The sequence below is a fragment of the Benincasa hispida genome, chromosome 2 (assembly GCF_027475165.1).
Source record: "Benincasa hispida cultivar pf3 chromosome 2, pf3_genome.v1.1, whole genome shotgun sequence".
In the NCBI taxonomy this organism is placed as follows: Eukaryota; Viridiplantae; Streptophyta; class Magnoliopsida; order Cucurbitales; family Cucurbitaceae; genus Benincasa; species Benincasa hispida.
Window position 1 is genome coordinate 11,945,491 of NC_143479.1, and position 23,608 is coordinate 11,969,098.

The following is a 23,608-nucleotide window of genomic DNA, read 5'->3' on the forward strand; positions in this document are numbered from 1 at the left end:
TACAAGAAACGATATATGTTATTGGATGATGTATATGTAGTACCTCAAATCAAGAGGAACTTAATTTAAATTTCTTGTCTGATTGAACAAAGTTTTCCTTAACATTCTCTGAAAATAAAATGTTTGTTTTTAAGAATGGAATGGAATTAGGCTTTGGTTCAATGGAAAATAACTTATATGTACTAAGGTCGTTAGTTACAAAAGTCGTACTAAATACTGAAATGTTCAAAATTACAACAAATGTTAAAAGATCGAGAGTTTCTTCTAAAGAAAATGTCCATCTTTGGCATCTAAAGTTAGGTCACATCAATCCCAATAAGATTGAAAGATTGGTAAAAAATGGACTTCTAAATGGTTTAGAAGAAAACTCTTTAGCTGTATGTGAGTCATGCCTTGAAGGCAAAATGAAGAAACGATATTTTATTGGAAAAGGTTATAGAGCCAAAGAGATCTTGGAGCTTATATATTAGACCTCGGTGGTCCGATGAATGTAAGAGCACAATGAGGATTTGAATATTTCATCTCTTTCATAGATGAGTATTCTAGATATGGGTATCTGTACCTAATGCAATATAAGTCTGAAGCACTTGAAAAATTCAAGGAATATAAGACTGAGGTTAAGAACTTGTTCGGTAAAAAGATAAAAACACTATGATCTGATTGTGGTAGAGAGTATATTGAATTAAGATTCCAAAACGTGATAGGACATAGAATACGTCCCAACTCTTAGCCTTTGGTACACCTTAACGTTCTCTCAAAGAGTGTTTTTGAAACACCTTTTTGAGCTATGGAAAGGTCGTAAAGGTAGTTTATTGCCACTTCAGAACTTGTGGATGTCCAACCCATGTGCTAACGGTAAACCCCAAAAAGTTGGAACCTCGTTCAAAAGTATGCTTATTTATAGGCTACCCCAAAGAAATGAGAGGTAGGTACTTCTTTGATCCAAGTGAAAATAAAGTGTTCACATTAGGGATCATAGGCCACGAAGAAAAATTCTTTTAAGTGAAATTTCTAATGAATCTACTGAGACTTCAACAAGAGTTATTGAAGAAGTTGATACATCAACAAAAGTTGTTGATATGGGTTCGTCTAGTTATACACATCCTTCTCAAGGTCAAAGAAGAGTTCTCTCTGAGAAAAAGTTTCTTTTGCTTCCTTTCATCATTTTTCCCTCTTCCAAGAATTCAAGCAAAGCTCAAAACTCTTGCTTGAATTCCCAAGTCCAAGATAATACAAAGGGTTCTCAAGTGGTGATGTTTTAGCTTGGAGATTAAGATCCAGATCGAAGCGTTTGAGATTGAGGATCGAGGGAATTACATGAAGAAGGTGTTATTCAAAGGTAAATCTTTTCTTCCCATCTTTCTCCTTAGCATGTTGTAATTTTAGATTTTAAATGCATAATGGATGTTTGTTTCTGTAAAATATTAATTCTGTAATTTTTGGATTGTGGGTCCGATCCTTGCTTCCACTGCAAAACCTTTGGTGGTTTCCCTTCCAATTTTATCCTTAGTGAGCTAGCAATGGGACATTATGGACCTACAGATTAGAAGCTCTGACGATACGAGATTAATTAATTAATTAAACTCTTTAATGAAATTAATCAATATTCATTAACTATCAACTACTCCACTAAAGACCGACAGCTACATTCTTCGCACTGTTGATACATTTTTGTATCCACGGATATAACTAATCAACAGTAAGTTTGTAGGAGTTAACAATTAGCATGTTGAAACAATTAGGATCTTAAGAACTCTAACTACATTAATCTTGAAATTAAAGCATGCATGTTCATATCAAGAAATTAGGATTTGAGATACAACCTTTATAGAAACTCAAAATTTGTGCAACCCTTTGCTTGAATTTGATCACGAACCCTTCGTGGACCACTATTAGAGTCTTCCCCACTATTTTCTAGCCTTATGACGCATTGTAGGATCCAATTTGTGAATAAATTGAAGGGAATTTTAGAGTTGGAGAAAGTTTTTGGAGTTATCAACTTTGAGAGGATTTTTCAGCTTCATAAGCTAGCTAAGAAGTAATTTTATTTATTTTTAAAGAATAAAATCATGCAATTAAAATTGTATCTTAAGGTGACACCTAATTAATCATTAATAAGGTCGATTTGTGAGGTGTTTAACTTAGTGGAAGAACTAGGAAAACTCCACTAACTAAAAATTCATTTTAATTTTGTATTCTCAAAAATTAAATTTAAATAAATTTTGAATTTTAAATATAATTAATTCAAATCATTGATTTTAAATAAAATTAGTTCTAATAATTAATTTTAAATAATTAACTAAATAATTTAATTAATTAATTAATTTAATATCAAATATTAAATTAATATAACGCCAATACTAAACATAAATCCCCATTCACATGTACAATATTTAAATAATTTAAATATTTAAAACTCTCCAATTTTGTTTAATTAAAAAATTAAACATATAATTATATCGTATATAATTAAAACTTCATTCCCTAATTCGACTTTGAACATTTCAAATTCTCTCATCACACTGTCTTAAGGTTTAGTCCGATGTGAGCTAGTAGGAAGACCTAATGGACCTACAGATCATGAGCTCCAACGATCCGAGATTAATCGACTAATCTCATTAATCCAATTAACCAACATTCATTAACTACTAAGACACTCCTCTAAAGCCCAGTAGTTGTACTATTCTCACTGTAGATATATTTCTGTCCACTTAATTTAACCATGATTAGTAAGTCGATCCTTCACAAGTTGTTTGTAATTACAGCTAGGTCAAGATTATCATTTTACCCCAGTAATTATATCTTGCTCTTTAAGTCTCATTGATCATCTAATCAATAATTGGTTTGTGGTCCAACCACCAAATAAAGTCTCTCTCAGGCCTTAGAAAAGGTAGGAATTCTTGTTCAAGACCTGGAGTCAACACTTAAGAGAACGACTTATCTACTAAACCTAGGAGTAAGAGCGAATTTCATCTTGCAAGACTATGTCTCCTAGCTATCTATCCGGTCTTACCTCTAAAATGGGAGGCTTATTTAGTCAGTAATATCGGTCCACTCTCACCTATGCAAATTAAAGGATAATCCAAACCAAACACGAGTTCATAGTTAGCTCAGGATTAAGATCAAGTTACCTAGGTCATTGAATTGAAATAGTCAGTCTTATCAGTAAATGGTGTTATAAAGTAAAAGTGACTTATTTCGTAGTCCCGTCTTATGCAAACTCATTGTATAGGACACCCTACTCATATGTCTCCACATGAACAATTTAGGATCACTTCGTTTGTAACACTTTACAACTATTGTAACAATTACAAAGTGGGCCACATCCATAGTGTCCCCAAGATGAGGTACCTAGCCTTATCCCTATACTATAGACCATTTTGGCTGATACTCAAGCTTGATCAACTTTTATGTCTCTACATAAAGTTTGAGTATTAATGCTAAAGTCAGGGGTTCCCCTCAAGACGGGAAGGAGTGAATTCCATCTTGTGTAGTTGTGTTCCCAGCTCCATACTCAGATAAATTTCCATAATGGTAGGCTTGTTGAGTTGGCGAATCTGGCCATTCTCACCCATACAGATCAAAAGATCTCCCTCATAGACGGGAATTCACAACTCACCTAGGATTATGACCAAGTCACTTATGGTCATCTTAGTGAAAGTTAATCTCTTCAATTAACGGCATTATAAAGAGAGACTAATCATTTCTTGGTCCAGTCTTCTACAAACTCTTTGTATAGAATACTCTCACTCACATGTTTACACATATTTTTTCCTTTATCTTTCTTCATATTTTTTCTGCCACTGGTCACCACCTCTGGCCATCACCGATGGTTGTTTCAACTACCAACTTTGGCCACCACCCACTATGACCACCACTTCCCACATTCGTCATCGACCACCTCCGACCACTACCATCGATGGCTACCTCAGGCATTATCACCAGCCAGCTCTAATGGCCACCACCACCTTCAACCACTGCCACCAATGGCCAACTCCAACCAACACCTCTGACAAATGTACTAAAAATTAAAAAAGAAAAAAAAACCAAAATTAAAATATTATATAAATATGCATATCTCAAAATTAGAAATTTAAAATTAAAAATACTAAAATATACCTATAGAAAGTGGAGTAATAGTGAAAAAAAATTTAAAATTAAAAGCTAAAATAATATATAAAAATTACAAACTTAATAAATAAAAGAAATATTGTAAAAAAATAAAAATAAAGATAAAAATAAAGAACTATTAGAAAAATAAAAGAAAAAAGAGCTATTAAAAAAAATAAGGGAAAAGAATTATTAAAAAGATAAAAAGGAAAGAACACCTCTGGGATTGAGAAGAAGAAAAGCACGCGTGCCAGTGCCAATGAGACAAGAGGTTTTTTTTTTCAATTTCATTAAATAAAGAAGAAAGGGAATTGAGAGCAACTATTTTTTTTTTTTTTTTTTTTTTTGGAATTTCTCACATTTGGTCCAATTTTAAGAAATGTTTCTTAAATTTTAGAAACGGAAAGAGTTATCAAACAAATCTGTTTCTTAAAATATGAGAAACAAAAATAGAAAATAAGAAACAGAAACGTTATCAAATGATCCATAATCTCAAGTCGAATTCACTTTCTCTCATGATTTTATAAATTATGTGATCTCCATTTGACTTTTTTATCAAAATTATAATTAAAATTGATTTAGTTGTGAATACTCACTCCTATAAAATTCATTTGATTTTATAGATTACAATGATCTCCAATATATTTGCTTGCCCAGCTTTCAATCTTCTAAATTTGTGTTTTATCTATATTTAAATATTAACACACACACATAAATTCAGTTGAAGCAAATAATGTTTTGATTTTTTTTTTTTTTTTTTATGAGATGTTAGGGAAGAGACAACTCTAAGATGTGGAGGTGAAAAAGACAAAACCCATTTAATATAATTGAGAAGAATAGAAAAAAGAGAGAGATAGTAGAAAAGCTTGAAAAAATCAGGAATGTGGGAATATGGATAGATAAGTTGAGAGAATTAAGGAACCGAGATTTGTAAAAGTAATTTAGTCTTTCCCAATTTTAATTTCGATCTTAATTCCACTCCTATTTAATGAAATAAAATATTTTTTTATTTTTAACCACTTTTTGGATAAGTATAATATCTAATTCAAGATTGATATTAAAAAAAAATCTTACTTTTTGCATCAAATGTTAGGATTGATTTTGGGCTTTTGGCCTATAGCAAAAGAAAAAGAAGTTTTTAACAATTTTGTAACTATTTATTTAAATTAATTTCAAGAATTAATTAGTAAAAAATCAATTCTTCAATTAATTGTAAAACGGTTATTATTTAATTTTTTAATTAATTCTAAGAATGATTTTTATTCTTGGATCATTTTCTCCTTTAAAAAGGATTCTTAATTGAAAAAAGTGACGAAGAAGATTTTGCATTTTCTTCTTTCTCATGTTTTCTTCTCTAGATCTACTATTTTTCGAGCAATTTTTTCATTGATTTCAACCCATTCTCCGATGAGTGCACGTCAAATATCGGGAGTTGTGTTAACCTTGGCAAGCAACCGGCTTTGATGATTTAGTACCGAGGTCGCATTGATCTTGCTTTCAAGGAAATTGGTTTATTCACGGCACAATAATCCGTATTCGGTTTCAAAATTTGAAAACAATAATATTTATTATTATGCAACAATAGGCATGAAATCAAAGCCAGTTGTGGATCAATACGGATTCAATGTATGAAGAGACACAAAAGAAGGTATATATATATATATTTTTCTTCTCTGTGACTATAAAAGCATAATTGCATCGTTGGCTTGCATTGTTCTAGATGAATGAATGGTTGTTGAGAAGAAATTTGATCAATATTATATTTTAATTTAGAAATTTTATTTCACTAATACATTTGACATGGTATTCAACATATATTTGATTAGTATATATTATAATATTTATGAGTAGGAAATGACATGTCTAATTAGCATGAATGGAAATAATATTCCATGTGTGTTATATTTGTTAAATTGGAGCATAAATTCTCTAAAAACTATAATTTTCTTATAGTCAAATAATAGATTTTAACAGCATGCATTGCCTTGTTTCAAACCAAGTCTTTATTGTGAAATGATAGATTAAAATAACAATAATAATAAAGATTAATAAATATATGTATCGTTTATTAGTGAAATAAAATAAGTATCGTAAACCTAATAAAGAAATGGTTGATGGGCATTTCCATATTAAGACTAAAATAAAAAAACCAAAATATGAACAAAAAAAAAGTTAATAACATTGATTTCTTGGCAGTGGGTAGGTTCTTATCAACATTCCGAATCGAACATGGGTTTTTAAGATTTGCAAGTTTCTCCTATTACATGAGAAGAGGAAACAGTTTGTATAAGATTCAAAATAGAGATAAAATTTCAATCTTCGTTTTCATTGTATTTGTGTGTATTGTATATATATAACAACAAACAACGCTAAACAGAATCTATAAAATCTTCTTTCTTCTTTCTTTTAATTTTTCTTTTCATTAAAGGAATTTTAAATAAAGCTACAGGCCAACATGTATTGGATCCATAACTAATAAATTCATCCCTATGAAAAGTATATTATAAGGATTATGTGAACATGAAATATCTAATCCTTATAATATACTTTTTCCCCCTTAATCAAAATATAAAAGTATTGGGTTGTTAATTGATTATTCTAAAAGTGATGGACAATGTTCATACTTGATGATATACTAATTATCAAGAATATTAAAGATGAAGTTAATAGTCATCAGGGAATTTGGTATAAAAACTTGATGTACTTGCATATAGAGAAAGATAATAAAATACTTTTAGTAGTCACCTATTTTTGTTTGTTTTTCATTCTTAAAATGCTTTTGAATTTCCAATTAAGTTTTAGTGCATAAATCTATTGAATGATTATATTTTATTTACTTAAAAGTTGATATAAAATCACATTCATATAAAATATAATATCACTATTAATTAGTACTTAAAATTTTATTGAGACATATGGTAACTTAAAACATAATACCACTAATTAATAGTGATAATATGTTTTATATGAATGTGCTTTTATAGCAACTTTAAGTAAATAAAATATAGTCAATAGATTTATGTATTAAGACTTAATTGGGAATTTAAAAGCATTTTAAGAATTAGCAACAAACAAAAATAGGTGATTCTAAAAGTATTTTATTGTTCCTATACAGGGCAAGTACATAAATTTTTTATACAAAATTCCATAATAACTATTAACTTCGTCTTTAATATTCTTGATAATAGTTATATGTATGATTATCAAATATGAACATTGCACATCACTTTTGAAATAATCAATTAACAATCCGCTTTTATATCTTGATTAAGAAAGAAAAACATTACACTTTTTCACTCTTTCATATACAAGGGGATTTCACTAATTCATGCTAATCCACAGCTGGCTTTGATTTCATACTTGTTCGAATAGATCAGAATGTCTTTTGTTGCATGATAATAAAAAAAATTACCAAAATAAAAAATCCAACTCTTGATTGGCTCATAATAAATTATTTAACTACAAACTTTTTTGGCAAATTATTCAATTTCTTGAGGATTATAGGAATTAAAATAAAACTGTATATAATTTTTTTTTTGTTACATACTAAAAACCTACTATTTCTTACTGAATTTAATTATTAAAACTACAAGATTTTAAAAGAAAATGGACAAAAAGAAGAAAGTATTTTTCATACTAAATGACTATTATGTACAGATAGAAAGTGGCTTTGGAAAATGGACAAATAGAAAATATTTTTCATACTAAATGATAGAAAAAAAGAGACTATTTTTCTATAGATAGAAATGACTTTATAATATATTTCACTTCACCATTTTATAGTGCATCTCGTTCATAGTCTGCATTATAAATAAAAATGATCAGAACTTAATAAATTATAATAATTAGATATGAGAACAAATAGTTTAACAACCCAAGTATGTGCATAAATTACAAGCTAAATTTTTTTTATTTTGTAAGACTCGTTAGAAAAGACCAATTTTAGATTTAATACATAAGGTTCCCCTCACAAAGCGCGAAGAGTAATTGATCAGATTCGTGGACGTTCCTACGAAGAAACATCTGTTGTCGGTTTTGACTTCTTTGGACATATTTGACCTCTTTTTGGTTCAATTTGACATTCACTCTTTATCACGAATAAAATCATAAAATCACTAGCAAACAACATCAAATATATCAAGAATTATATAAACTATCCTAAATGAAAGGCAAATGATGCATATTTTAAATGCGTTTCATAGATAAAAACAACGATTAGGAAGTTTCACTATACTTTTGCATAAAGATAAATAAATTTAGTTTATCTTTATTTGTTTCTAATAAGATTAGAATTTAGGTTAAATGGTTCCGGCGACGGCGGCGCATTACGCTTCAACCGGGTTATTCTATTCCACCTCTTAGAAAGAAAAGAACTTAAATCAAAATACTTAATAGCATGGCGATACATTTATACAAAACTTCTACCCCGAGTCCATAGATATCCTTGAATAATTGACAAATAAAATCTTAATTAAACAAATATCTAAACAAGTAAATATCTAAGAAATAAATAAAGATGACATAGAAAGTTTTCAGAAGAAAAATCTAGTAAGTTTTTAAAGCAAAATAAATTATTATATGACTATGTCGGTTAAGTAAAGAAATAAATTAAAGAAAATAAAAATATATATACCAATGTATACATGTATGTCGGTTAAAGTAAATAATAGTAAGTAAATAATAATAACAATAATAATAAATAAATAAATAAATAAATAATATGTAGAAGATTTAAGATAATAATGATACATTTTTTTTAAAAAAAAAGAGATAAATATAAAACAAGATAAACATTAAAAAAAAAAAAAAAAAAATATGAAAAGAAAGAGATAAATATAAAAGTAGATAAACATTAAAAAAAATAAAAAAAGATAAATATAAAAGAAGATAAACATAATAAAAAAAAAGAAAGAAATAAAAAGATAAACATTAAAAATAAAAGAAGATAAACATAAAAATAAATAAATATAAAACAAGATAAATAAATAAATAAATAAATAAATAAATATATATATATATATATATAAGGAGATCGAAAAACTTCTTTATAAATAGGAAAGTGGCGCGCTTTGTTAACAAAAAAAAAAAAAAAGAAAAAAGAAAAATCAAGAGTATTTCAAGACCAAACCATAAGGAACAATTAGGATTGCATTAAAGGTAAGTAGTTTATCTCACCTTCTAAGTGTTTTATGGAAGTGTACCTTTGATATGTTGCGTTATTATGTTCTTATTGTTATGTTGCATTACATGTTTAAAACACATTTCTCTACAAGGGATCCCATGCATTATGTTTGTTCACGATTATGTTAAGATCAAGTTTTAATTACGTATAAGTTATGCTTCCAGGACTGACAGGGCATGTATGGTTGCACCCCTCTAGGCCTAATCTTTCATTATGTTTATGCTAGGGACTAGTAGGGCATGTATGGTTGCACCCCTCTAGTCCAACCTTACGTTTATGCTAATGGTTGATGTTGGATGCGACTCTGGCCCTACTGACTGCATTACCTGATGGGTTAGTTTTTGCTTAAGTCCTCATCTTCCTACCAAGACGGAGGAACTTACATTGGAAGCATAACCGACAACCTCATGTTATTATAAGTTTATGTTTTGGGTCCCAATCATTTGTTTTCATGGCATGTTGCATGTGACTATGCATTTGGTCACTACCTTAAGTGAGAACTATTTACTGGGTATATTATATACTCATCCTATAGATTTTGTAGGTAAGGACACAGCGTAGGTGGCATGATTGGACGTCGCTCAAGGGGCCAACCATCAAACTCACTATTTTTGTCATATAGGCATTTTGTTCCACTACGCTAATGTTTAAGGATCCTGGTGTTTTGTAAAATAAACTTTTATATATTTTTGCTATTTAATTAATAAAATTTTAGATATGTTTTTTTGAATTTTTTTACCAAAATGCATCCCATGATAGAAAATCTAAGTATGCATATCGTAGCGGTTGGACCTTATTATGTAAGGATCTGGTCGTTACAAATAGATATAAAATAAAATAAAATAAAATTACCTATAAGTCCATAGACAAATATAATTGTCACAAATATAACATACACGTAGAGGGTTATGCCCGAAGTCAGATCTTTGTTTATTTCCAAAAACAGATCCAAGGTTTGGACCCTGATAACGATCATCAAATGAAACGTGATCAGTATCATTACAAAAAAACGACCTTGAAAAAATGATTTTTTTAGTTGGCGAACCAGATATTGACTGAGGTTAAAAAATAGTTCAGGTTCCGGATTGTCAAAAAAGGAAACATATGGAAGTAAGATTTGTAATGCAATAATGAACAAAGTAGCCAGTTGAATTAAAAGTAACAATCTTTCAATATCCATATCAGTTTCAAAAAAGAAAAAAAAAATCAATCTTGATGGGAATCTTTATTTACAATCTTGATGAACAATGAAGGACTGGACGAGAGAAAAGAAAGATAGGTATGGGTTTTTTTCTTTCGTTATGCCGATTGAAGGACTAATAGAAAAATTACATAATGAATGAAAATGAAGGATGAGATGGCAGAGTAGAAGAAATTACGGAATGAAAAAAATGGACAAAATGAGAGAAAGAAAGAAAGCTATGGATTTTTTGTTTTGTTATGGACGAATGGAGAAATATATATATTTATAGAAAATCAGATGGGTAATTTGGATAATTTATAAAAGAAATAAGTTATTGTAATAAGTTTACTCTTGCTTTTATAGAAAACCATAGGGTAATTTGGATAATTTAATAAAAAGAAATAAACCAACGCTTTTATGGACGAATGGAGAAATGTATTTCTTTTATTAAGTTATTCAAATTACCCATATGATTTTCTATGAAAGCAAGAGTGAACTTATTACAACGATTTATTTCTTTTATTAAATTATCCAAATTACCCTTATGAGTTTCCAAAAATATATACATTTCTCCATTCGTCCATAACAAAACAAAAAACTAATAACTTTCTTTCTTTCTCTCGTTCCATCCATTTTTTTCATTTTGTAATTTCTTCTACTCTATCATCTCATCCTTCATTTTCTTTCATTATGTAATTTCTTCTACTAGTCCTTCAATCGGCCATAACAAAACACAAAAATTCATACCTTTCTTTCTTTTCTCTCGTCCTATCCTCCATTATTCATCAAGATTGTAAAGAAAGATTCCCCTCAAGGTTGATTTTTTTCTTTTCTGAAATTGATATGGATGCTGATCAATTGCTACTTTTAATTCAATCGGCTACTCTGTTCATCATTGCATTATAAATCTTACTTCCATATGTTTCCCTTTTTGACAATCTGGAATCTGAATTATTTTTTAACCTGGGTCAATATCTAGTTCGCCAACTAAAAAAATCCTTTTTCAAGGTTGTTTTTCTTGTAATGACATTGATTACATTTCATTTAATGATCTTTATTAGTATCCAGATCTTGGATCTATTTTTGGAAATAAGCAAGGATCTGTCTTCTGACAATTATATTTGTCCATGGACTTATAGGTAATTTTATTTTATTTTAATTTATATTATTTATTTTCATATCTAATTATTATAATTTATTGAATTTTGATCATTTTTATTTATAATGCATGCTTTATTAACGAGATGCACTAAAAAATGGTGAAGAGACATATATTGTAAAGTCGTTTCTATCCATATAAAAATAGTCTCTTTTTTTCTTTCATTTAGTATGAAAAATATTTTCTTTTTGTCCATTTTATTTTGAAATCTTGTCGTTTTAATAATTAAATTTTGTAATAGTAGGTTTTTAGTTTGTAACAATATATATATATATAGTTTTATTTTAATTCCTATAATCTTCTAAAAATTGAATAATTTGCCTAAAAAATGAATAATTAAATAATTTATTATGAACCAATCTAGATTTGAATTCTTGAATTTGATAATTTTCTTTATTATCATCCAACAAAAGGTGGCGTTCCAATCTATTCGAACTAGCATGAAATCAAAGTCAGTTATGGATCAGCACAGATTAGTGAAATCCCCTTGTATATGAAAGAGTGAAAAAGTGTAGTGTTTTTTTCTCCTTAATCAAAATATAAAAGCATTGGGTTGTTAATTGATTATTCTAAAAGTGATGTGCAATGTTCCTACTTGACGATGATATGTATACTTATTATCAAGAATATTAAAGATGAAGTTAATAGTTAGTATGGAATTTTATTTTAAAAAAATAATGAACTTGCCATATAGAGAAAAACAATAAAATATTTTTAATAATCATCTATTTTTGTTTGTTTTTCATTCTTGAAATGCTTTTAAATTTTTAATTAATTTTTAATGCATAAATCCAATTAATGATTCATTATATTTTATTTAATATAAAAGCACATTCTTATAAAACATAACATCACTATTAATTCGAGATATTATATTTGAAGTTACCATATGTCTAAATAAAATTTTAAGTACTAATTAATAGTGATGTTATGTTTTTATATGAATGTGATTTTATATCAACTTAAGTAAATGAGATATAATGAATCGTTCACTAGATTTATGCATTAAAACTTAATTGAAAATTCAAAAGCATTTTAAGAATGAAAAACAAACAAAAATAGATAACTATTAAAAACATTTTATTGTTTTTCTCTATGTGACAAGTACATAAAGTTTTTGTACCAAATTCCATAATGACTATTAACTTCGACTTTAATATTCTTGATAATAAGTATACGTATGATCATCAAGTATGAACATTGCACATCACTTTTAGAATAATCAATTAACAACTCAATGATTTTATATTTTAATTAAGGGGAAAAAAGTATATTATAAGGATTAGATATTACATGTCTCATATAATCCTTATAATATACTTTTCATAGGATGAATTTATTAGTTGTGGATCCAATACATGTTGGCCTATAGCATTATTTAAAATTCCTTTAATAAAAAGAAAAATTAGAAGAAATAAGAAAATGGTAGTTAAAATTCATATTAATTTAGGAGGATTGATTTAGTTTAGATCTCATTCTTCTTATAATTAATATTGTATAGATTTTATTTAGTGTTGTTACATATATTTGATACATGTATTCCCACAAATACAATGAAAATGGAGATTGACATTTTATCTCTATTTTGAATCTTATACTAATTGCTTCATCTTCTCAGTAATAATAGAAACTTACAAATCTTAAAAGCTCATGCTCGATTTGGAATGTTGGTTGACCCATTGCCAAGAAATCAATGTTATTTCTTTGTTCATATTTTGGCTTTTTTTTTTTTTTTTTTTTTTTTTTTTTTTTTTTTTTCTTAATATAGAAATGCCCATTTGCCATTTTTTTTATTAGGTTTACAATACTTATTTTATTTCACTGACAAAAGATACATATATTTATTAATCTTTATTATTATTGTTGTTGTTTTAATATATTATTTCAAATAAAGACTTGGATTGAAACAAAGCAATGCATGCGGTCTAAATCTATTATTTGACTATAAGGAAATTACCACTTGCCTTACAGGTGTTCAAAAAATCGGATGATCCAAAAAAATTGATCAACCCAATCCAACCCGTGCGGTTTGATTTGAGTTAGGTTCAAATAAATGAAAATTTTATGACTTGGGTTGGTTATGGTCACCTAAAATAACCCAAACCAACCCGAACTTATTACTAACTTTAAAATGCTTTTTTTTTTTCTTTTTCTTTTTTTTTTTTTTTGCTTATGATACAATTAAATATACATATATTTATTTTCATTAGTTTTTGGATAATTTATGCTCCAATTTGACAAATATAACACACATGAAATAGTATTTTCATTCATGCTAATTAGACATGTCATTTGCTACTTATAAATATTATGATATATACTAATCAAACAGGTCTTTTTAAATATAAAAAAATATTTATACTTTATAGTAAAAAGTTCCAAAAGTGCAAGCATTTTTAGAACTTTTTGCTATAAAGTGTAAATATTTTTGAAATTTTTCTATTTATAAGAATTTCTCCTAATATAGCAAATATATGTTGAATACCATACTCAAATGTAGCAATGAAATAAAATTTCTGAAGTAAAATATAATATCTATCAAATTTCTTCTCGACAAACCATTCATTCATCTAGAGCAAAAATATATATATACCTTCTTTTGTACCTTTTCCTACATCGAATTCGTACTGATCCACAGCTAGCTTTGATTTCATACTTGTTCGAATAGATCGGAACGCCTTTTGTTGCATAATAATAAAGAAAATTACCAAATTCAAGAATCCAACTCGTGATTGGCTCTGACAAGTGTTTCTCCAAGAGTTCATTGCAGACATACTAATAAACAAGCAACAACCTATGAGTTGCTTCTCTACACGTACGAAAAAGATGGCTTACTTTGCTAAGAACATTAACCTCAGATCAAAATTCCTTTACCCCTTGAGAACTCACAAGTAACAACAATCCTGATCTCATTGATTTCACTGCTATAAACCAAACCAAAATTCACCTTCCGAAAGGGAATTGTGCTCCAAAAATTCCACTGGTAGCATATGTTTGAGATCCTCATTGGATGAATCTTTCCAAACGCCATATTTGGATTTAGATTTTCTTCCAACACGGTACAATGTTCAAATCAGCTCTTCTAGAATCTTCCCCTTTTTTTTTACGGTCACTTCTCGTGCTCCAATGTGGACCTGACGAGCCCTAGCCCCATGTCTTGGAGGAGTTTTCCTGTCGGAATCACCAAAATTAACATCAAGAGACATCTAGGGCATTCTTGGAACAACGTTTTTGGATTTGATCATTGGGTAGAAAAAACTCTCGCTTTCAAATTGTTGGAATAGAATGTCGATCGTTGTGCCGTGAAAACTCACTACATTGAAAGCGAGATCAGCGCGACCTCAGTGCTAAATCGCCAAAGCCGATTGTTCTCAAGGTTAACACAATTCTAGATCTTCGACGTGCACTCGTCGAAAAATGGGTTGGAATCGATGAAAAATGTGCTCAAGAAATAGTAGATCTAGATAGAAAAACTTGAGGAAGAAGAAAAGACAAATTCTACTTCGTTACTTTTTTTCAAAAACTAAGAACCCTTTTTAGGGGAAAAAATGACTAAAGAATAAAAACCGTTTTTACAATTAATTGAAAAATTAAATAAAATACCGTTTTACAATTAATTGAAGAATTAATTTTCTTTAATTGAAACTCAGTTTGTAGACATTAAACATATTCTATTTTGCAATAAAATTGTTATTGAAATGTATTCAGTAAAAATGTTATTGAATATGTGAATTAAACTTTTTAAACCTAAATCCAATAAATAAAGGACCCCTGATATAGCATGAATACTCAAACTTTATGTAGAGACATAAAAATGGATCAAGTTCGGGTAGTAGCCAAAATGGTCTATAGTATAGGGATAAGGGTGGGTACCTCATCTTGGGGACACTATGGATGTAGCCCACTTTGTAATTGTTACAATAGTCGTAAATTGTTACAAATGAAGTGATCATAAGTTGTCATGTGGGGACATGTGAGTGAGGGATCCTATGCAATGAGTTTGCATAAGACCGGACCGCGAAATAAGTCACTTTTACTTTATAACACTGTTTACTGATAGGACTAACTATTTCAATTCGATGACCTAGGTAACTCGATCTTAATCCTAAGCTAACTAGAATTCTTGTTTATTCGGAATTATCCTTTAACCTGCATAGGTGAGAGTGGCTCAACATTGCCGACTCAATGAGCCTCCCATTTTAGAGGTAAGACCAGGTAAATAGTTGGGGACGTAGTCTTGCAAGATGGAATTCACTCTTACCCGACTGTAGGGTTAGTAGACAGGTTGTTCTCTTAAGTACTGACTTCAAGTCTTGAACAAGGGACCCTACCATCTCTAAGGCCTAAGAGGGACTTGATTTATTAGTTGGAGCACAAATCAATTGTTCATTAGAAGATCAATGAGACTTAAGGAGAAAGATGTAATTATAGGGTAAAACAGTAATTTTGACCCAGCTGTAATTACGAACAACCTGTGAAGGATCAACTTATTAATCATGGTTAAATCATGTGGACAAAAATATATCTATAGTGTTAGTGGAGTGTCTCGGTAGTTAACGAATGTTGGTTAATAGAGGTAATGAGATTAATTAATCTCGAATCGTTAGAGCTTGTGATTTTTAGGTCCATTAGATCCTTATACTAGCTCACATCGAACTAAACTTTAGGGCAGTGTGATGAGAGAATTTGAAATGTTCAAATTCGAATTAGGGAATGAAGTTTTAATTATATACAATATAATTAGACTTTTGATTGATGAATTAAACGAAATTGAAGAGTTGTAAATATTTAAATTCGATTTAAATATTATACACGTGGATGGGAATTCACATTCGAGATTGGTGTTATATTAATTTAATATTTGATATTAAATTAATTAAATTGTTTAATTAATTATTTAAAATTAATTTTATTTAAAATTGTTTTAAAGAAGTTGGTTTTATTTAAAACTAATGATTTGAATTAATTCTATTTAAAAATTGAAATTCATTTAAATTTTATTTTTGGAAATACAAAATTAAAATGAATTTTTAGTTAGTGGAATTTTCCTATATCTTCCACTAAGTTAAACACCTCAAAAATCCACCTCATTAATGGTTAATTAGGTGCCACCTTAAGATGCAATTTTAATTGCATGATTTTTTTCTTAAAAAAGAAAGAAAATTTCTGAATTTGGGTTCTTCTTGGCTAGCTTATGAAGCTGGAAAATCCTCTCAAAGTTGATAACTCCAAAAACTCTCCCCAACTCTAAAATTACCTTCAATTTCTTCACAAGTTGGGTCCCACAATCTGTCCTAAGGCCGAAGAATATTGGGAAAGAATATTACGGTCCACAAAGGGTTCGTGATCAGATTTAAGCAAAGGGCAATTTTTGAGTCTCTACAGAGGTTGTATCTAAAACCCTAATTTCTTAATATGAACATGCCTGCTTTAATCTCAAAATTAATATAATTAGAGCACTTAAGATTCTAACTACTTTCGCATGCTAATTGTTAACTCATACAAACTTACTGTTGATTGGATATATCCGTGGACATCTACAATGCGAAGAGTGTAGCTGAAATTCTTTAGTGGAGTGACCAACAGTTAATGAATGTAGATTAATTTAATTAAAGAGTTTAATTAATTAATTAATCTCGTATCATTGGAGCTTCTAATCTGTAGGTCCATAAGGTCCCCTTACTAACCCACTAATGATAAAATAAGGAATAATTTGAATTATTTAACTTATTTAAGGGAAATAAAGATATTAATTATATTAATGTGATTAATATAAATTATAACATATTTTGATATATTATAATATATAGTTAATTATAAATATGATTTATAATTAAAGCTATATAATATGTGAGAGATAATTATTTGAATAAGATTCAAATATTGTTTATATAAATAAGATTCCTATAAATACTATAGGTTAAATTTAATGTGAATAAAGTTCATATTAAACATTAGATTAAAAGAGATATTTGCATCTTAATATGGTTAAAATGTATAATATATAGTTGATAAATTAAGTTAATTAATTAATCATAATGTATATTATATTATATGATAATATAATATCATTTGATAACTCTTCATTACAAGGGAGTTATTTATTTACATGGGTTGGGAGTTGGAAAACTCCCTCCCTCTTAACTATTTAATATGTATTGTGAGTACAGGGTAGAGCAAAAGAGTTCAGCATAAAAGAAATACTCAAAAGAAAATCTCTTTAAAAAAAGGTCATTCTCTCAATCTGTTTGCATTCTTACTATCCTTCTCCTAAAAAAACTCTAAAGGAGCCCACATATTCTCTTCCTTGCTGGAGAATAGCAAGGTAACTTTGTGGTGGTGTTCAATATTTTGGGTGTGGTGTTTTGGAAGTGTTCCTGTGTTTGTGATTGTTCGGGGAGATCAAGCAGTGGAGAGAAATTTTGTGAAGAAAGATTTCTACAAGGCTAAGTACTTCCTCTTCTCTTCCCCCATGTTGAAAAGCATGCTTATAGGTTTTGATCGTTTATCCTATGTAAATTTATATGTTTACTTCTCTGTTATTTTATGTTTTCAAAATTGATTAGCACTTACATGACGTTTACACACTTCTATGAGGAATTCAATTCTTTCAATTGTGGTCTCGGGCTGGATGGTGGAGGTGGTGTGGTGTTGTGGATGGTGCCGGTGGTCTCCAGCTCAATGGTGGTGGGGTGTTCTTTGCCTCAGTGGAGGGATTTGGCTCTTGTTCCTCATGGGGATGGACGTGATCGTCACAATCATCATGGTCATGTCCATCAGAACCATTGTGCAAAAATCCGACGAATGATGTTATTCTAACCTACACAAGGATATAATAACACTACGAGTATAACGACCGGATCCTTACATATTATGGTTCGACTGTTACGACATGCATACTTAGACTTTTCTATTATGAGATGAGTTTTGATAAAAATCTCAAAAGAACATATCTAAGATTTTATTAATTAGGTAGAAAACTATATAAAAAGTTTATTTTACAAAACACCAGGATCCATAAAACACTAGCGTAGTGATACAAAAATGCATATGCCTATAATAGTGAGTTTGATGGTTGGCCATTTGAACGACGTCTAGTTCTGCCACCTACGCTGTGTCCTTACCTATAAAGTCTGTAAAAATAGGATGAGTATATAATATACCCAGTAAGTAGTTCTCACATAGAGTAGTGACCAAATGCACAATCACATATAACATGTTCTGAAAACATATGATAACATGTGGTGGTCGGTTATGCTTCCAATGTAAATTTCTCTACCCTGATAGGAAGATGAGGACTTAGGCGAAAACTAACCCATCTGATGATTAACAGGTTATGCAGTAAGTAGGGCCAGAGTCGCATCCAACATCAACCATTAACATAAACGTAAGATTGGACTAGAAGGGTGCAACCATACATACCCTGTTAGTCCCTAGCATAAACTTGACATAGAATTGGGTCTAGAGGGGTGCAACCATACATGCCCTGCTAGCCCTAGAAGCATAACCTTTATCTAATTAAAATTTAATCTTATGAACAAATATAATGCATGAGGTCCCTTGTCGATAAACATATTTTAAACATGTAATGCAACATAACAATAACATAATTGCAACATATTAAAGATATACTACCATGAAAGACTTAAAAAAAGGGTGAGATAAACTACTTACCTTGACTGCGATCCTTGTTATTCCTTATTATTCCTTATGGTTTAATCAATAGAGTTTTCCCTCTTAAATTAGAAGGAAATTTGGGCAGCACTTCCCTCGCGTTTCCTTCTTCAAACTAACAGAATTACTTCACCATTTTCACACGATTTTTACTACTGAGTTTTGTTTGAGAATGAGTTTAACTTCTAGCCTAAAGCCTCCAATTTATAGCAATTTCCAGCTTTTCTCTATGTGACAACTCATCCTACAAAAGGATTTTTTAAAATTACTTAGGTTTAAGAATTTCTCTTAATAAGACACCTAATTTTGGCTAACGTTTGCCTTTACATCATCAACCTTTGTTTGTATTCAATTTTAGGGTTCTCCATGTATAATCTATAAGATCGTGGCCAAATTCAACACATAATCTACGCTTCTGTCCAAATCTCACTCTTTCTGTTCTTAGAATCTCGCTCTTTCCAGCTTTCTCGCTGGTTTGGCTCTCGTGACTCTCACTCTCGCTCTCGCTCTCTCCCGCTGTCTCGCTGAGAATCTCGCTCTCTCTAATTTTCTCTCCAATCTCGCTAGTTTTCACGCGTGGGTTGCCTTCACTGCTTGTGGATTCCACTTCCCCGTTTTAACTCTTTCAAATTTTAAGAGTATATGGGCAATTAATTCACCTCCAATTCTTCCAATGAGCAGTATCTAAAAAAAAGTTATCTACTGCCCTTTGTCTCCTGAATTAGCTAGCGTTCAACTTCCAATTAATCCTCCCTGATTCTGCCCACTTATTCATTATTTTTGGATAATTAATAAATTTCTTATTTTTTTCCAATTCTAAATTTCCAACCGATTTTTCTATTAAATTTATATATTTTTCATTCTTAATTATATATTTTATTTGTTTTCTTGTTTTCTAAATTAGGGTTAGGGTATTACATTTACCACCCCTTTAAATAAAATCTCGTCCTGCTTAATTTTTGACATTTAATTTCCTATAGTGTATGCGTACAAATTTGGGTTGTTTCATTCTTCCCCCCTTAAGAACTTTCGTCCTCGAAAGTTTCTTGGTTCTTAAACAGATAAGGGTATTTGACTTTCATCTCTTCTTCTCATTCCCATGTAGCTTCTTCTACTTGATGATTTCTCCAGAGAACCTTCACTAAACTTATTTCTCGATTACGAAGTGACTTCTTCTCTCTTGCTAGGATGCAAACTGGAGTCTCTTCATATTCCAAGTTTTCACTTATTTGTAGAGGTTCATAATTTACTACATGTGATAGATCAAACATGTATTTTCGAAACATCGATACATGAAAGACATTATGTATCGTCGAAAGGGTGGGTGGTAATGCCAATCGATAAGCTACTTGGCCAATATGTTCTAATATTTCAAAGGGTCTAATAAAGTGGGGGCTAAGTTTGTCTTTTCGCCCGAAACGCATAATGCATTTCATTGGAGCTACCTTTAGAAATACATGATCTCCTACTTTGAATTACAACTCTTTTCGACGGTTATCAGCATAACTCTTCTGTCTGCTTTGAGTTGTTCGCATTCTTTCCCGAATTAGCTTAATTGACTCTGATATTTGCTGCACCAATTCAGGCCCTAGTAGTGTTCGCTCCCTAACTTCATCCCAGTGTACAGGGGATCTGCATTTCTTTCCGTATAAGGCTTCGAAGGGAGCCATACCAATTGTCGCCTGATAACTATTATTATAAGTAAATTCTATAAGGTGTATCTGTGAATCCCATGCTCCAGTAAAATCCAAAGCACATGTCTTCTAGGATTTGATTAACTCGTTCTGTTTGGCCATCAGTTTGTGGATGGAAGGCTGTGCTGAAATTTAGCTGTGTGCCCATTGCTTTCTGCAGACTTTTCCAGAACTTGTAGACGAAACGAGGGTCTCGATTTGAAATAATTGATACTGGGACTCCATGTAACCGGATGACTTCTTTTAAGTACATTTGAGCTAGTGCTTCCATAGTGTGAGTAATCTGGCATGGTAGGAAGTGGGAAGATTTGGTGAGTCGATCCACAATCACCCAAATCATGTTGTGGCCTTTAACAACTCTCTAAAGTCCTGAGATGAAATCCATAGAAATATGCTCCCATTTCAATTCTGGAACATTTAGAGGATGGAGGAGTCCTTGTGGTTGTTGCCGTAGAGCTTTCACCTGTTGACAAACCAAACATTTACTTACATAGTCGGCTATATCCTTTTTCATGTTACACCACTAGTAATGTGCTTTCAAGTCTCGATACATTTTGGTACTCCCAGAATGTATTGAAAAGCATGATTAATGAGCTTTCTTCAGTAGTTCTTTCTTGATTTCTTCATCATCTGGTACACATAGATGTCCACGGTAGAGAAGTGTAGAGTCTAGGGCTGTAGAGAATTGACTGGTTTCTCCATTCTCTGATTGTAGTTGTTTGTTTAGGTATTTATCTATTTGTTATGCATCAATTATTCTTTGTCTTAATGCAGGTCTTGCAATTAACTATGCTATTCGAGTTGTGAAGGTTTCTGGTATTAGTGAGATCTCAGCTCTTTCAAGGTCATCCATTATGTGTTTGGAGATGGTACTTAGGGCTGCTGTATGAGCTGACTTTCTGCTAAGAGCATCAGTAACAATGTTGGCTTTTCCTGGATGATAGCGGATCTCACAGTCATAATCTTTGACTAATTCTAACCATCTTCGTTGCCTCATATTTAACTCTTTCTGGGTAAAGAAGTACTTAAGGATTTTATGATCTGTATAATTTTGGATCTTTTCCCCATATAAGTAATGTCTTCATATCTTTAAGGCAAAGACTACGGTAGCTAACTCCAAGTCATGAACGGGATAATTTTGTTCATAAGGTTTTAGTTGTCTTGAAGCATATGCTATTACCTTTCCGTGTTGCATCAATACACAACCAAGCCCCTTCTTCGATGCGTCGCTGTACATAGTTAAACCCCCTGATCCATCAGGCATAGTGAAAATAGGGGCTATGGTCAACCTTTCTTTTAGTTCCGGGAAGCTTTGCTCACATGCTTGGTTCCAGACAAAAGAATTATTCTTCTTGGTGAGGTTAGTTAAGGGTAATGCTATACTTGAGAAATTCTTCACAAATCGTCTATAATATCCTACTAATCCAAGGAAGTTTCGCACTTCGCTAACTGTTGTTGGGCGAGGCCACTTGCTAACTGTTTCAATCTTAGCAGGATCCATTGAGATTCCTTCTTGCTTTACAATATGCCCTAGGTAGGCAACTTGTCGCGTCCAAAACTCACAGTTGGAGAATTTGGCATACAACTTTTCATTTCTTAATATGGAAAGGACGTCCTTAAGATGTTTTTCATGTTCTGCCTCAGAATTGAAATAGACCAAAATATCATCTATAAATACGATCACGAAGTTATCAAGATAGTCCTTAAAAATTCTATTCATCAAGTTCATGAAGGCTGCTAAGGCATTCGTTAATCCAAAGGGCATTATAACGAATTCATAATGCCCATATCTTGTTCGGAAAGCAGTCTTGGGTATGTCAGACTACTTGATTCATAGTTGATGATATCCAGATCGTAAGTCTATTTTGGAGAATACTGAGGCTCCTTGTAATTGGTTAAATAGGTCATCGATGCGTGGAAGTGGGTACTTATTCTTTATTGTCAACTTATGCAAGTCCCGATAATCTATACATAAATGCATTGATCCATCCTTTTTCTTAACAAATAAGACAGGTGCTCCCCATAGAGACACACTAGGGCGTGTAAATCCCTTGTCTAACAATTCTTGTAATTGTATTTTGAGTTCTTTTAATTCTGCAGGTACCATTCTATATGGTGTTTTAGATATTGGTTCAGCTCTGGGAATTAGATCTATACAAAATTCTATTTTTCGACTAGGTGGTAAACCTGGTAGCTCTTCCGGGAATACATCTTCAAATTCTCTTATTACAGGAATGGTCTTAATTTCAACCTTTTGGTTTCGTAAATCCATTACACTTGCTAAACATGCCCAAGCCCCATGGTTGAGCAAATGTTTAATTTTTAAGGCTGAAATTATTCTTGGGGTTGATTGTGTATTAGAACTCTTAAACTTAAACTTAGTTCCTGTTGAAAAGATGAATATGCCCTCTTTATTATGGCAATCTATGCTTGCATAGTTTGCTGCTAACCAGTATATACCTAGTATTATGTTGAAATCACTTATGTCTAGGATGATAAGGGCCACCCCTAGTTTATGTCCTGATACTGACAATTCACAGTTTTCTACTACTGAGTGGGCCAACATAAATACTCCGGCAGGAGTGGCTACGGATAGAATGTAGCCT